Source organism: Oryctolagus cuniculus, chromosome 5 (genome assembly GCF_964237555.1).
Source record: "Oryctolagus cuniculus chromosome 5, mOryCun1.1, whole genome shotgun sequence".
NCBI lineage: Eukaryota > Metazoa > Chordata > Mammalia > Lagomorpha > Leporidae > Oryctolagus > Oryctolagus cuniculus.
Window position 1 is genome coordinate 106,838,595 of NC_091436.1, and position 16,494 is coordinate 106,855,088.

The following is a 16,494-nucleotide window of genomic DNA, read 5'->3' on the forward strand; positions in this document are numbered from 1 at the left end:
AGAGAGAGACAGAGAGAAAGATCTTCCTTTTTGCTGTTGGTTCACCCTCCAGTGGCCTCCGTGGCCAGCGCACCGCGCTGATCTGATGGCAGGAGCCAGGTACTTCTCCTGGTCTCCCATGGGGTGCAGAGCCCAAGGACTTGGGCCATCCTCCACTGCACTCCCGGGCCACAGCAGAGAGCTGGCCTGGAAGAGGGGAAACCGGGACAGAATCCGGCGCCCCGACCGGGACTAGAACCTTGGTGTACCGGCGCCGCAAGGCGGAGGATTAGCCTAGTGAGCCACGGCGCTGGCCTAAGCTTAAATTCTAATACTTAAAAACTAGACTTAAGTTTTTATATATACATATATGCATACGGTGCAATAGAATATGAAGTAGTAACTACATGAAGCTAATCGCAGTAAGGAGGGTGAATTTCTTAAAATTGTGAGAGCTCTAACCTAGCTTAATAGTGAGAAGCCACACTGACCCACCAACCTCAGGCAGAGAAAGATACCAGAAAAGCAAAGGAAGGACCATGCTTCCTTGAGACTGATTGAGAGACACTTTGCGTGGAGAAAGGGTGAAACAGAACAAAGACTCCGTGGGACAGCTCGGGGAGAGGAGAGACACTGTGCGGCCTGCAGCACTGCCAGCCACTCCTGAATCTACATGATGGGCTGCTGGCTGGGAAGCACCATCTTGCTAGGGTAAGCCAGGGGAGGTTGTTGTCTCCCTTGGTCTTGACTGAAGGAGAATGCCACGGTTCTCACTGGCTGCCAGTCTGGCTTGGGGAAGTGGAACGGGTCTCCAGGACTAATTTGATCATCCAAGGAGACCACCTTAACTCCTCCCCCCTCTCCCTTAAAGTACCAGACTCAATTTGCTGTGGTGGAGATGGCGCTGAACTCAGTCATGGATTGGGAGAGGGGCTGCCAGAGGCTGCTGGGGCTGAACAAGGCAGCTTGCAGGACAGGAAGATGAACCCCTTCTCACCGTGACCATGAGAGCTCTGGACATAGGTAACGGAGCTGAGGAGATCCTGCATTGCGGCTGCGTTCACACGAAACCACCCAGTCTGAGTGTGGAGACTCAGCGCTTCCTCCATGCTGGCGATGAATCTCACCGAGAGATCAGGAGCCGCATCGCAGAGTGGGCCAGTGCTCTGGATGGGTGGAGTGATCTGGCACTGTTAGCTTGCTCTAGACTGCGAATAAGCTGGTTCACGCTGGCATAGAGAAGGGCTGGGATGCGAAGGCAGTAAGTGGCACCAAAGCCCCTCCCTTCAATGTCAGTAACAGAGGCATGCCGACCTTGGGTGTCCCTCTGGACTCTTGCCCCACCCACAAACTGTGGTCAGAGCTCCATGGCCCCATGCAGGAAACACACCTGGAACTACGGTGTCAGTTTTATTCACAGCACCAGGCCAAAGACAAGAATCTCTAAGAATAAAAAAAAAAAATGTTCATAGATTGACTTGTAGATTGAAGCAGAATAGTAATCAAAGTACAAAAACCCTTGTTTGAATTAAGTGACGATTTACTCCTAAAAATCTGTTTATAAAATGAAATTAACTAAAATAGGAAACAAATTTTTAAAAAGAAGAACTAAGTTGGAAAATTTACACTGCTGCATTTCAAATTTTAATGAGTGCCCAGCATTGAATATATAATTTATATCTATATATTTATATTTATTTACATATTTCTAATGAATGCCCAGCATTGAATATAATGACCTTTGAAAGGGAATGTTGCACATTAGAATTGCTCTATCACAAGGGATACTTTTGCACCTTAAAACTACAAATCACCTCAGAATATGAGCTTAGAAGATAATGGACATAAAAGTCAATTGTCCGTGGAAACTGAGCACATAAATACTTTGTTGTTTCAGATGGCATTAATACATCTCATCCACAAAATGTTGAATAACTTGGTAAGATATATGTTTTAATTTTGCAGACATTGTTTTTTTTTTTCCTGATATCACATTCCATGGAACAGTTGTTAAGCCATAAATCATGCAGCTGGACAAGAATGCATTGAAAGTCTGGCTTTAATTCTAGTCCAGTAACTATCACTATATAACATACATTAAAGCACAGTGGCTAAAAACCATTATTCTATTATTGTCATAAGAGCAATTGTCAATAGTTTTGACAGAGAGCCACAGGGGAGATTTAGTTCTGCTTAATGACATCTTGGCATCGGCTGGGAGAACTCAAAGGCTGGACATGGACATGAGCATATCATTTCTTGTATCAGATGTCTTGAGTATATCTAATACCTCACTATAGTGTTGTTGTCTATGACCTAGCCTCCCAAGGAAAAGTGTGTATCCATTTATGACCTTCTTTTATTATCTGTCACAATCTTACCAACCTTTGAAAGAAGCATTAAAAAAATTATAGTAATGAGGCTAGTGTTGTAGCATAGCATGGTAAGCCATGGCTTGCCATTCTGGCATTCAATATTGGAGTGCCAGTTTATGTTCCAGCTTCTCTACTTCTAATCAATATTCCTGCCAATGCACCTGGGAAGACAGCAGAAGAGGGTCCAAATATTCAGGTACCTGCCAGCAGACCTTGATGGTGTTCTTGGCTCCTGACTTCATCCTGGCCTAGACATGGTTGCTGCATGCATGCATTTGGGGAGTGAACCAGGGGATCAAAGAGTCTTTCCTTTCTTTCCCCTCCCCTAACTCTCTGCCTTTCAAATAAACAAATCTTTTTTTTTAAGATTTATTTATTTATTGAAAGTCAGAGTTACACAGAGAAAGAAGGAGAGGCAGAGGGAGAGAGAGAAAGAGGTCTTCCATCTGCTGGTTCACTCTCCAGTTGGCCATAACGACCAGAGCTGCGTGGATCCGAAGCCAGGAGCTAGGGCTTCTTCTGGGTCTCCTATGCGGGTGCAGAGAATCAAGGACTTGGGCCATCTTCTACTGCTTTCCCAGGCCATAGAAAAGAGCTGGATTGGAAGTGGAACATCTGGGACTCGAACCGGACCCATATGGGATGCCGGCACTGCAGGAGGTGGCTTGACCCGCTACACCACAGCACCAGCCCCTTTATTTATTGGACAGAGTTACACACAGAGAGAAGGAGATGTAGAGAGACAGAGAGAGAGAGAGACAGAGAGAGAGAGAGAGAGGTCTTCCATCCGCTGGTTCACTCCCCAGTTGAGCACAATGGCCAGAATTGAGCTGATACGAAGCCAGAAGCCAGAAGCTTCCGCCAGTTCTCCCACACAGGTGCAGGGGCCCAAGGACTTGAGCCGTCTTCTACTGCTTTCTCAGGCCACAGCAGAGAGCTGGATCAGAAATGGAGTAGCCAAGACTTGAACCAGAGCCTATATGGGATGCTGGCACTGCAGGTGGTGGCTTTACCTGCTATGCCACAGTGCCTGCCCCTTAAATTGTTTGCCTTAGTCCAAGAGGAGAGTCAAGAAAGGGGTCAGTTTCCCTAAGTCTACTCTACAGTGTCTCATCTTTCATACTATAATGTTACAATTTAAAGTGTATACTTGAGTCAGTTTTCCCCAAGTACCTGTGAATTAAATGAAGGAGGAGCAAGAAAGGGAGATAAAATCACTGGGTTCATTTGTTCTCGGTGTGCTAGTTTTTCAGTTTATCCGTTGTTAACAATATAGGGAATGTCTTTTTAGAAGAAAAATATATTTTTAGGAAGAGAATTCCTAAAGCATCTATTTTGACACATTGTTTTATTAAGTCCAAAATATTATTAAATATAATATGTGTAAACTATATACTAATAAATTAGATCTGCTATTAATATTGAATTTCTTTTGAATTATTTTTCAATAAATAGTATAACAATGACAAAATTTAGGCATGCTTTCAAGGAAATATCTGCAATCTAATTAGACATGATCCTTTATTGGTGTGAGATTTCATTAACATAAAATAATAATGATTTAAATAAAATGAAAGTGATCAACACAAATATTTGTAGTAATGAAAATTGTTTGAGAATAGCTGCGGAAGGTTTTGTCAAAAACTAAATTAAAAGTTTAAGAAACTATTGTTTTTTAATTTCTATGTTTGTATTTAATGATATTTAAAGAGCAGAAAGAGAGGGAGAAAGAGAGTGAATATCTTCCATTAGCTGGTAACTCCCAAATGCCTGTAAAAGCTGTCATTGTGCCAGGTAAAAGCAAGGAGCCCAGAATTTAACGTTGGTCTCTGAAATCAGTGGCAAGGTTTCAGTTACATAATGCATTGCCTTCTGTGTCCCTGGGGCTTTCATTAACAGAAAACTGAAAGAGAGAACTGAGCTAAGGCTTGAACCCAGGCACTCTAATAGGGAATGAGGGACTGACTCCCAACTGGCAACTTAACCACTGTACCAAATGCTCACCCCTGCATTTATGTACTTGTAACAGCTGACCTTTATAGATGGCCAAGGTTATGAAGTTACAAACATTGTGTACATGTAGCCACTGATTACTTCATTCTTTATTTTTAAGTACAGATACAGTGATACAAACACAGCAATATGAATACTTAATGTGGAAAACAATAAATATTTTATTCCTAAATATACTGTTTTAGTCTTACAAAATATGCTTCCTTTAATTGGTATTCATTACTACTTCAAAATCATAAGAAATACGCGTAAGACTCAGAAAATTATTATACAGGATAAATTATTATTCAAGAAAAATTATTACTATTTAATAAATTATTATTCAAGAAAAAAGTGGTGGAGATCACCAAACTTCACATTTTGAAGTTGATTTGGGCCATGTGGTTGATTATTTGAAAATAATGGCTGTGATAATTCTTCACCCTAACCCTTTTCAATGTAACTTTGCTGCTCTGACTTAACAACATAACTTTACAAAGGCACTTGCTTCAAAAATAATTACATATTTTTGGGAGAATTTCATCTAAAAGGTCTGAAAATACTTAAATGAGTCACACCAACAAAATATCATTCTATAGTGTAAGAGATTAGACAGCTTAAAACTCACAAAACTCTCCCAGACCCCAACTTAAGCATCTGTGTGAAAGATCTGTTCAACGGACTGGGAGATTTCTCCTAGACAGCAACGAAGAATAAATGACTGAGACTTCTTGTCTAGAGCAGAACCAGCCCATGGCAAATGATTGTTGACAACCTCTAGGGAAAATAGATCTACTACATCTAACAGACTTCCAGAACTGCATGGAGGAGTGACTGCTGTACACTGTGCTTTTTCTTCTGTTTTGAATAGAAGTAATTATTGTGATTATGTTATCCCTTTTCCATCTTTATATGATGAAAATGTGAAGCAAAATAATTTGTATTTTGAGTTCATAGTTCTATGAATAAGAGGAGCTGCCTTTTAGGAGGTTCACCTTAATATGATATATAACCTTGGACCTGAACTTTGAGGATGCTGCCCATCTTGCATGAGAATTTCAGGATTTTCAGAGATGTTGAGTGTGTTTCATATGGGATAGTGATATGATTAATTATGGAAGTCTAAAGCCTGTTGTAGATTGTAACAATGGCTGTACTTATTTCTCCAGATAGATAGATAGATAGATACCACTTTGTAATGTAATTTTGTAGGTCTTTTCATCAAAAGAGATAACCTTCTTATTCACTTTGAGCAATAGATTTAGGTGGAAGTGATCATGAACCTACTTTAGGCAAAAGTCTGAAACACGTCTATCACTTTCTTTCTGACTTTTGGAAACTTGCCCAGGCTAACATACTGCATAAGAGATGTATGGCTCTGTTACCTTCCTTATCCCAAATATTAGCCATAATATCTCAAGATATGTGAGCAAACCTCACTGAGGCCAGAAGAACAATATAACTGAGTCCCAGCTAACTTTAAGACTCATAGAATTATAAGCTAACAAAATGGATGTTTTAAGTCACTACACTGGGATAGGTTTTATTTGAAGCAATATTGACTGATACTGACCATGACTGATTGATTGAAATAGCTCCAAATTAGGTGCAGTCTCAGGAAAGGACACGGGAATGGAAGGAGAAACTCATAATGAGAGTGAGAAATGATTTTGCTGGTGACCCAGATGCAATATCTGAGCCAATTATTTCAAAAGAATATTAATCCCAGTCTTACAATGCAGCTGACCTGGCAGGTTTCCCTTCTGGCTATCCTGACATTATTTAGCATGCTATAGGAAATGTGAAAAAGAAGCTGAGTGATGAAATATGACATTATTTAAATATCACCCAAAGAAAGTGCAAGGATTATGTGTAATACTGATAAAAAAAAAACTCTTCTTCTTACCATATCTCTTGAGAAAATGTGTGAACCCCATAAATTTCACTATCATGAGAATGATTAACAAAATTGCACCCTAAGAAAGTCTTGTTTATAATAGCAATGTGTAGTATATAGCCACAAGAACAGTACCACAGCAAATAATAGGGGATGATTATTAGACTTTTCAGATGTTCCTGCTGTCTCTATTGTATGACACTAATTTAGAAAAATAGGGAAGTATTTCTTGAAAGATGAAATTTCAAGACTTTAAATTAAAAAAAAAAAGCAAGCCACCTACTTTAATTGTTGATTTACTAGTCCCAGATACTTGAACTGAGTTTGGCTGTAAACACATGATTCAAAAATATCAGTTGAATGCTTATGTAAATGAGCACTGAAATGTGATACGAACATTTTGAATCCTTTACTGGTAAAAAGAAAGTGGTAGTTTAAAAACATTGGGGCCCATGTTGTGGTACAGCAGGATCCTATATGAGAGTGCTGGTTTGAGTCCTGCCTACTCTGCTTCCTATCAAAAATCCTGCAAACGCATCTTGGAAAACAGTGGATGATGGCCCAAGAACTTTGAACCCTGTCACCCACATTGGAGATGTAAGTGGAATTGTGGGCTCCTGACTTGGGCATGGTCCAGCTCTGCCATTGGGACCATTTGGGAACTGAATCTACACATGATAGATCTCTATCTGTGCCTGTGTCTCTGTCACTCTTTCAAATAAATAAAATAAATCTCGTGTTTAAAAATGAGCAGAATAAGGTTTTCAATGCCAGCTTTTCATACAATTGTATACCTGAAGTTACAAAATCTAAAACAAATGAAAGTAGGAATGTTGACGAGCATTTGGCACTGTTTGGGGGCCACATTACATTCCACAGTGCCTGGGTTTGAGTTTGAATCTGGGCTCTGCTTCTGATCCCAGCTTGCAGCTAAGGAACTCCATAGAAGGCAATGTGGTGGCTCAAGTACTTGGGATTAAACTCCAGATTCAAGGCTTTTGTCTTGTCCAACCCTAGTCATTTAGGGCATTTTGGGCATGAAGTAGCGAGAAGAAGTTCTCTCTCTTTCAAATAAAGAGGAAATAAACCAAAATTTGGAGATGGAACTACTCTGCTTGGAAGTGGCAAATAAGATAGAATTTTTAGGGTCCTGCACTGTGCTGCTATGGGTTCACGCCCTGGCCTGAAGCATCGGCATCCTAAATGGGTGCCGGTTATAGACCCAGCTGCTCCCTTCCAATCCAGTTCTCTGCTATGGCCTGGGAAAGCAATAGAAGATGGCTCAAGCCCTTGGGTCCCCTGCACCCACGTGGGAGAACCGGAAGAAGCTCCTAGCTCCTGGCTTCAGATCAGTACATCTCTGGCCACTGCGGCCAATTGGAGAGGAAACCATTGGATGGAAGACCTCTCTCTGTCTCTCTCTCTGCCTCTCTTCTCTCTGTGTAACTCTGACTTTCAAATAAATAAATAAATAAAAATAGAATTTTTAGCTCAGTCCTCTCATTTCAACTCCATTATGGAATACTGGGGCATCTACATTGAACCAGTGTTCAGTTGAACCTACCTTGAATACCAATAACCAGCTGTCCTCTGTAGTCTTTTCTCAATTGTGAGTTTCTTCCATATGATGGTTAAACTCTGTGAGACTTTACTGCCCACGTACTGCATTTATTACTGCATAACAAGTTATCTCACATCTAGTGGCTTAAAACAACATTCATTTATTATTTCAGAAGTTATGTGAATCAAATCTTGGAGTAGGTTAGCTGGATACTTCTGCCTTGGGACAGCTCCTGAGGCTGAAGTTAAGCTGTTGGCTAATTTCATCCTAGGCCTTGATTTTGACTAGAGGGTTTGCTTATAAACTTACTTGGCTAGTGCTAGACCTTTGAAGACCTAATTCCAAACACACACAGTTACTGAAAGCCTTCATTATCTGTTATGGAGAATTTGCAATAGATTTACTGGGCACATAGAAGCTGGTGATTCAAAACAGATGTCAGAGTACAACTATGGTAGTCACAGGCATTGTAAAATCTAAATTTGTAGGTGCAGTTCCATCATTTCTAGCACAGACTATTGATTCTGCAAAAGCCAGCAAGTCTAATTTATACTCACGGGGCGAGAAATAAAACTTCAAGTTCTGAAGCAACAACGAATTTTCAGACAACTATTCAAAACAACTGAAAAAAAAACTGAGGTTGACTTTGGAGTCAGCAAAATATGACAGCTGAGGAAGCCAAAAAAGTCTTAATATTTATGATATTCAACGTGGCAATAAGTACATTTTATTTATATTATTTCATGATGGGGTGCAATTTAATCAAACTGAAATTGCATCACTCTATACATACTCTATTTTTTTAAAAGATTTATTTATTTGAAAGACAGAGTTGGAGGTAGAGAGATAGAGATAGAGAGAGAGAGAGAGAGAGAGAGAGAGAATGAGAATCTTCAATCTGCTGGTTCACTCTTCAAATGGCTGCAAAGGCTGGAACTGTGCCAATCTGAAGCCAGGAGCTAGGACTTCTTCTGGGTCTCTCATGTGGGTGCAGGGGCCCTAGGACTTGTGCCACCTTATACTGCTTTCCCAGGCCATAGCAGATACCTGGACTGGAGGAGGAGCAGCTTGGGTTCAAATTGGTACCCATACAGATTCCTGCTCTGCAGGCATACGCTTAGCACACCATGTCACCGCACCAGCCCCTACATACACTCTTAGGGAAGAACTTATCTAAACTTATTGTATACTATTTAAATTACTATAAACTCTTCTTTAACTGGCTTGCTAATACTGAGTCCTAATCAAGTTATCTTAGTTTACAATTGTGGCTCTCTGGACACAGTGCTGTGCTTCATCAAGTTAAAGCATCACCTGCAACATGAGCATCACATACGGATACCATTTCAAGTTCTAGCCACTCCCTTCAGATCCAGTTCCCTGCTAACGTGCTTGGAAAGCAGTGGTAGATGACCCAAGTCCTTGGGCCCCTGCCACCCATGTGGAAGACCTAGAAGAAGCTCCTGGTTCCTGGTTTTGGCCTGGTCCAGCCTGGACTATTGTGGTCATCTGTGGAGTGAACCAGTGGATGGAATCACTCTCTCTTTCTCTGTCTCCCTCAACTCTGCCTTTCAAATAAATAAATGAATCTCAAAAAAAAAAAAAATCACAAATTTCTACACAGAAATCTCTCAAGGTCTCTTTATAATAATGTTTCTACATTTTTCCATACTAAATCGCAAACCTGTACTTTAATCAGACCTAGGCCTTGCTTAATACCTTGCAATACATATGTCCTGCTATTCAGCAGTGAGCAGTTTCCATGAAATTATTAGTATTTTGCAAGGTCAAAAGGAACAGAAAGGTTTTATTCTTGGGTTTTTTAAACATGAACAATTTGAGAACATCTGATTTAATTAAAGTTTTATACTGTATTTATTTTTGTTCATAAGTATGAGTCAGTACCTTGTTTGATACATTCTAAAACACAAAACCAAGGTAGTACTTATTTTGAAATTCTAGAATACTTTTGTTTTTATTAAGTGTTAACCATGTACACGAGAAATTTGCAATTTGAGTAATTAAAAGGGAACCTTGTGTTAGCATTTACTACTGATAAAATAATAAAGTAATTTAAAATTTATCAATCTTGATCGTCTTGCTCTTCAAATTTCAATGTCTATAAAATTTTCTATCAGCACACTTGTTATTTTTTATACTTGCATCTCAATTGAGCATGTTATAACAATTATTACATTGTAATCTAGTATACAAGACTAAGTTTAGTAAATGTAGAGAACATGTGCCTCTTATTTTCGGTAATTAGAATTTTATTGCTCATTCTTTTTATCTTCAACATTTTCTACCTTTGAAGTATGCAAACTAGAGATAATCATCTTAGAATGTCAAAAATAAACTTAATAGATAATCTATCAATAGTTGTGTTTAGATAGGCTAGCTATCATTGCCATTACAGACAATTACAAAGTTTCAGTGACTCCAACCAAAAAGACTCATTATTTGTTTGAAAGTGCAATGCAAGCCTAGAGAGATGGTCAATTCATTGTCATCACTAAAGGTGATGGAAGTTGCTGGCACTGCATTATAAGGATTCGGGTTCATTACAACTGGGTAAGAGAGCATGAAGGATACTTATCTGCTATCATATGCTTCCTTCCCCAAGTGACATACATTACTTTTGTTCACATTCCAATGACCATGAAGCAAATCAAATGTTCTGAGCTAACTTCAAGACAGCATATGAGCAGAAGAGTCTAAATCTCGGTGACCACTTGTGATGGTCTCCACAATAATTATCATACTATCTACTATATTGTCTATACTTAGCAAGTTATACAAGTTAACGAAGAAAGGTGTTTAGTCAGTTAATATAAGTCATCTACATGGGAGTTGGATTATTCTTAGTAACCAATCACAAATTAGCTTGTCCCAACTTAACCTCATGCTACTTTTACTTTTTATTTTTTTATTTATATGAAAGGAGGAAATTTCATATATATCAGTTTTAAGAGGATAATACTTCCTACTCTGATTTGAAATTCAGAATGAGAGAGAGAGAGAGAGAGGAGTCTCCCATCTGCTGCTTCACTTTCTAAATGGCCGTAACACCTGGGTCTAAGACAGGCTGAAACCAGGAAATGGACCTCCATCTAGGTCTCTCACATGGATATTAGGGGTTCCAAGTACTTGGGCTATCTTCAGCTGCTTTTTCAGATGCATTAGGAGACAGCTGGATAGGAAGTGGAGCAGCTAGGTGTTGAACTGGTGCTCATGTGTGATGCTGGCATTGCAAGTGGTGGCTTAACCTGCTGCAGCACAATGTTGGCCTCTGTCATGTCACTTTCAAACATGTTTAAAAACATTCAGTCTTTGAATAAAATAATTTTAAAATTAAGAAATAGAAAATACAACCAGCTTTCTAAACTAAATTTATGATTTGTACTCTTATAGTATAAACAAATAAATATTCATTTGACCTTTAAAAGTTAAATTTAGGAGCAAGTTTTGGCCTACTAGTTAAGACAACATTTGGGGTGCATGTATCTTAGATTGGAGTGTTTAGCTTGAGTTGCAGCTTCATTTCTGATCCTGTTTCCTTCTAATATGTACCCTGGGAAGCATCAGATGATAATTCAAATGGTTGGGTCACTGCTGCCCACATAGGATATCTGGATTGAGTTCCTGACTCTGATCTTTGGCTCTGCAGGCATTTGGTAAATAAACTGTCAGATGTTTCTGCTCTCTCTCTCTCTCTCTTTCTCTTTTACTGTTTCTCAAATAAATAGAACTAATAAATATAATTGCAAAAAATAAAATTATTCTGGCTTCTCCTTATGCTTTTCTTAATTTCCAGTCTCTGGTCACTGGAGTCTGCCTAGAGTCTACTTTAACAATTCTCAGATTCAGCTTCTCTTTCCTACTACAAGTGAAAACTTGTTACATTTTGTAGCTAACCAACCACAGTCAAATTATTATAAATTAGTTTAATTAAGAAACTCAACTCTTGCATGCATGCACAAGTGTATAACCATGTCTTCAAACAAAAGAAGGTAGTTTTTCAAAGCAAAAAGAAATTATTTTGAATCTTGAAAAATAATGAGTGCCTGTCACAATTCTTAGTTATTTTTCTTATTTGTTTTTGTCATTTGTCTTTAGTTCACAACAGATTTTAATATAGCAAGCAACAAACATCGTACTTACCACAAAATTATGTCCAAGAAACTAATGCTTTTGGCTGTGAGGAAAAAACAGGAAATTTCGTATAACATAATACACAATTCCTGAATTCTCATGAACTATTACAGACAGCGCTTAATCCAGAATTATTGATAGAAAGTATTAAACACTGCTTTTTTGAAACACAGGCAATGAAATAGTTGATGTAAAATACAGCGTAAGTTTAGTCATGCTATATTTTAAGATATTATTAAATATATATAAAATAATTTACATAAAAGTTACTGTAGTACAAGGATTACATTGTCAGACTGGTTTTTTGTTTTCTTGTTTTGTTTTGTTTCACTTAGAAACAATAAAAGTATTTTTCTGAGACTCCAATCACTCCATGAGCTTAGGCAGTAAATCCATCCACCTACCACCAACACACAAAACAGATTGCAGAATGGATATATACCATAGTCTTGGATAATTATGTATTTTATTCTCTGAGTCTTAGAGATTGAGTCAAGATTTGTTAGTAACACAATACACATACAGGAAATTTATTGAAAGTACTGTGAAAATATAATTTTATTTTCTAGAGTAACTAACTCTAACTGAGGGTAAATGGGATTCATCATAAAAAGATACCCTTCCTGTGCCGGCACCGCAGCTCACTAGGCTAATCCTCCGCCTTGTGGCGCCGGCACATCGGGTTCTAGTCCCGGTTGGGGCGCCGGATTCTGTCCCAGTTGCCCCTCTTCCAGGCCAGCTCTCTGCTGTGGCCAGGGAGTGCAGTGGAGGATGGCCCAAGTCCTTGGGCCCTGCACCCCATGGGAGACCAGGAGAAGCTCCTGGCTCCTGCCATCAGATCAGCACCGTGCGCCGGCCGCAGCGCGCCGGCCGCGGCGGCCATTGGAGGGTGAACCAACGGCAAAGGAAGACCTTTCTCTCTGTCTCTCTCTCTCACTGTCCACTCTGCCTGTCCAAAAAAAAAAAAAAAAAAAAAAAAAAAATACCCTTCCTGAGAATAAAATCAGTACTGAGAATAGCAGAGCCAAGAGTTGGAGAAACAATTCTAATGACATGTTTCCTGTATCAAACCAGCACAAAAGTTATTCTTTCCATTGGACCTGTAATTTGCATTAACCATTGGACTCCCTTTGGGATTGGATCAATGTGTGCTTAGATGTTATAACTTGTTCTGACCAAGGCTTTATGAATTCCACATTTGCAGATATATATAGAATGTTGTCAGTTGCCAATGGGTCTATGGCAAAGCATTAGAGATGACCAAATCTCCAGATTCTTTATAATGCTTTAAAAATCTATTGTCCAATGCATCTAACATTGATTGCAGTTTTCAGATTCCACATATAACTTATCGCTTACAAAGAAGTAATTATTATTCCGCTCATTGTTATTTTAAGCATTTGTGATATTTCCATTAAACAGAGTAGCTAAATCAATATTCCTAAAATCCCCAATATGGTATCATATATAATTACTTGAAACAATTTAATCATGCAGTTAAATTTTCTGATTTTCAATTTTAATAGACTTCTAGTAAGAAGAGAAAATATGTCCAAACATTTTTCCTATTTTTATATCATACATGTGACTGAAATAATTGGAAATTCCAGGAAAGCAATTTTCTGTTATTTCAGACAATGATTTCAAAGTTAGTGCTGCAAGATTAAATTAAGTATTTTCTTAAAAAGATTTCTTATTTTCTATACAAAACTAAGAACAGGTATAAAGTGCTTTGTGAGAAAAGAGCAACTTTGAACCATTTTTATTTGCAGCTGTTATAATTCTAAAAAAAAAACAATGTACAGGTATAAGCATAATGGAAAATATATTTAAAGCAAGAAATATGGCAGAAATTTCTCGAACATATCAACTACTGATATTATGATTGCCAAAATTAAGCCATTTAAAGATATAGTTAACTTCCATATAATTTATTATTCAATGTTCATCCTTTTATCTTTTAATTTTGAACTAACAGAAATGAACTGCTTTCCCAATTTTTAACTCTGGTTTACTTAAGTAAATTTAATAAGTTGACAACTAACATATCAATTGTATTAGCATATTAACTCTAAAATATTGATACATAATTGATACATGAGTATTTGTATAAACCAATATACATAGAAAAATTTAACAATGAGAGAAATTATTATAATATTGAGTACTGACACATCATCTTTCAGTTCATTGAAATAAACAGGATATTTTAATAACTATATTTTTATATATTTACATTGACTTGGACTGTAATTCTTATTGTTGTATTTTAACATACAGCCTTCAACTTCTTTATTCTCTCTTACTTTAATTTCTACTGGTAAATTTTCTTTTAATCAGCCATACAACGGTTTTATCTAGAATAAAATATGATAATTTGTCATGTTCTTCCAATAACTATTTTATGAAGAATGTCAACATTCTTCAAACTTGTCAAACATCTCTTTTGTCATCATTTTTTAATTAAAATATTGATTCATTCACTGGGATTATGAAAAATAAATAAACTTTAGCTTTGTACATTTTAGAATGTCCTATATCTAGTTACAAACAACATTCTTATAATTATGTTCATTCACATTTCTAAGCTTCCTGTTAATAATATTGCTGTACCTTTTATTTAATGCAAACAGAATCACTATTCAAGGAACCCAAAATATTTGGCTACAAAGTAATAAAAGTAGATATCCTCATTTACAGATGTCAAATGAGAAAGTATTACTTTGTCCATTTGTCTTCTAAGTGTTTCTACCAATCTAATTGCTGCATTTGTCCTCACACACAGTCACTTTTTGTGGCAGTTTTATATAGTGCTTAACACTCTGAAACTGCTAAAAATGTATTTTTTATTATTGTTATTATTATTGAAATGCCCAAGATAATTAATGAGGTAATATTAATAAACTGATATCATATCAATTATTTACACAAAATTCTAAAACATTTAAGTTAATCAAATATTTAAAATGTCTGATTGATTTTATCCCACTTTCAATGAATTTATAATTTTTTAAAATGCTTTGTAAGTGGCCAGTGCTGCAGCTCACTAGGCTAATCATCCGCCTGTGGCACTGGCACCCCGGTTCTAGTCCCGGTCAGGGCGCCGGATTCTGTCCCGGTTGCTCCTCTTCCAGGCCAGCTCTCTGCTGTGGCCAGGGAGTGCAGTGGAGGATGGCCCAAGTGCTTGGGCCCTTCGCCAGCATGGGAGACCAGGAGAAATACCTGGCTCCTGGCTTCGGATTAGCACAGTGCGCCGGCCGTGGCGGCCATTGGGGGGTGAACCAACAGAAAGAAAGACCTTTCTCTCTGTCTCTCTCTCTCTCACTGTCGAACTCTGTCTGTCAAAAAAAATGCTTTGTAAGTTATACATGCTTCATGTAATTCATATATACAGATTTAGGAACATAGTGATACCTCCCACTGAACCCTCTCTCCCACCCACACTCTAACACTTCTTCCTCCTCTCTCTCCCATTCCCATTCTTCATTTTTGAAAGATCTACTTTCAGATTACTTAATGATTATAAGCTTAACTGTATACTAAGTAAAAAAAATTCAACAAATAGTATGAAGAAAAAAAAAATCAAAAAAGCATAAAACCCTGTTTCTCAACGGAAGAGACAAGGGCTGTAAACAATCATTGAATCTCAAAATGTCCTTTTCAATCCAACGCATTATGTTTTATGTACTCTGGTAGTTATCTTGGATCAGGGAAAACATATGACATCTGTCTTATTTCACTAAGTATAATGGTTTCCAGTTGTGTCCGTTTTTTGTTAAATTATTATTAAGACTAAAGACAACCTCAACTCTTTGAAGTCTAAATATATCCTGTGATTGTTTCTCGGCCTTTTGGCTAAGATCAAGTGTAGTATCTAAATATATCCTGTGGAAGTTTAAGTTTGTAGTTAGGTAATTTTTAAGAATTTTTAATTGACAAAAAATATACACAAACTTCAGTTACTTGAGACTCATAGAATAAACAAGTGGTTACAATTGCGTTTGTAATATTTTACAATTATATGAATTTCATGTAGTCTAATGCTATTACTTTTTCTGTGGTAAAGTATGCTTGTAAAATCTGGACACGAAATTTCTTTTCTCAGAAACTATTTTGGTGTGAGCATTATCTGTTTTCCATGAAGTAGATGTTAACCTGTATTTAGTAAAAATATAATGTTCTTTCACTGAACAAATTTTGATTTGCTCTAAGTTCCAAGACTTCAAGGGCCATATCTGTTACAGGAATAGGTCTGGTAATTCAGGTAAAATTTATTTTAACATGTGCCTTTTCAATTGTTTCATTTATTTATCTTCATCTTCATCTTTTGAAAGATACAGACACAGATCCTCCATCTGTTAGTTCACTCCCCAAATGCCCAAAACTGTCAGTATGTGTCCAGGATGAAGCCAGAAACCTAGAACTCAATTCAGGCCTCCTAAATGGGTGGCAGGAGCCCAAGTATTGGAGTCATCATATGCTGCCTCCTTTGGTGTGCATTAGGAAGAAGCTGGAGAGGAATTAGCAGAGTTGGGATT

The 16,494-nt window shown here is 37.7% G+C and overlaps 1 pseudogene; it reads left to right on the plus strand.

The window, feature by feature from the left end:
- The first annotated feature begins 15,791 nt into the window (after nt 1-15,791).
- Nucleotides 15,792-15,939, plus strand: LOC127493285 (U2 spliceosomal RNA; annotated as a pseudogene).
- Nucleotides 15,940-16,494: the final 555 nt, after the last annotated feature.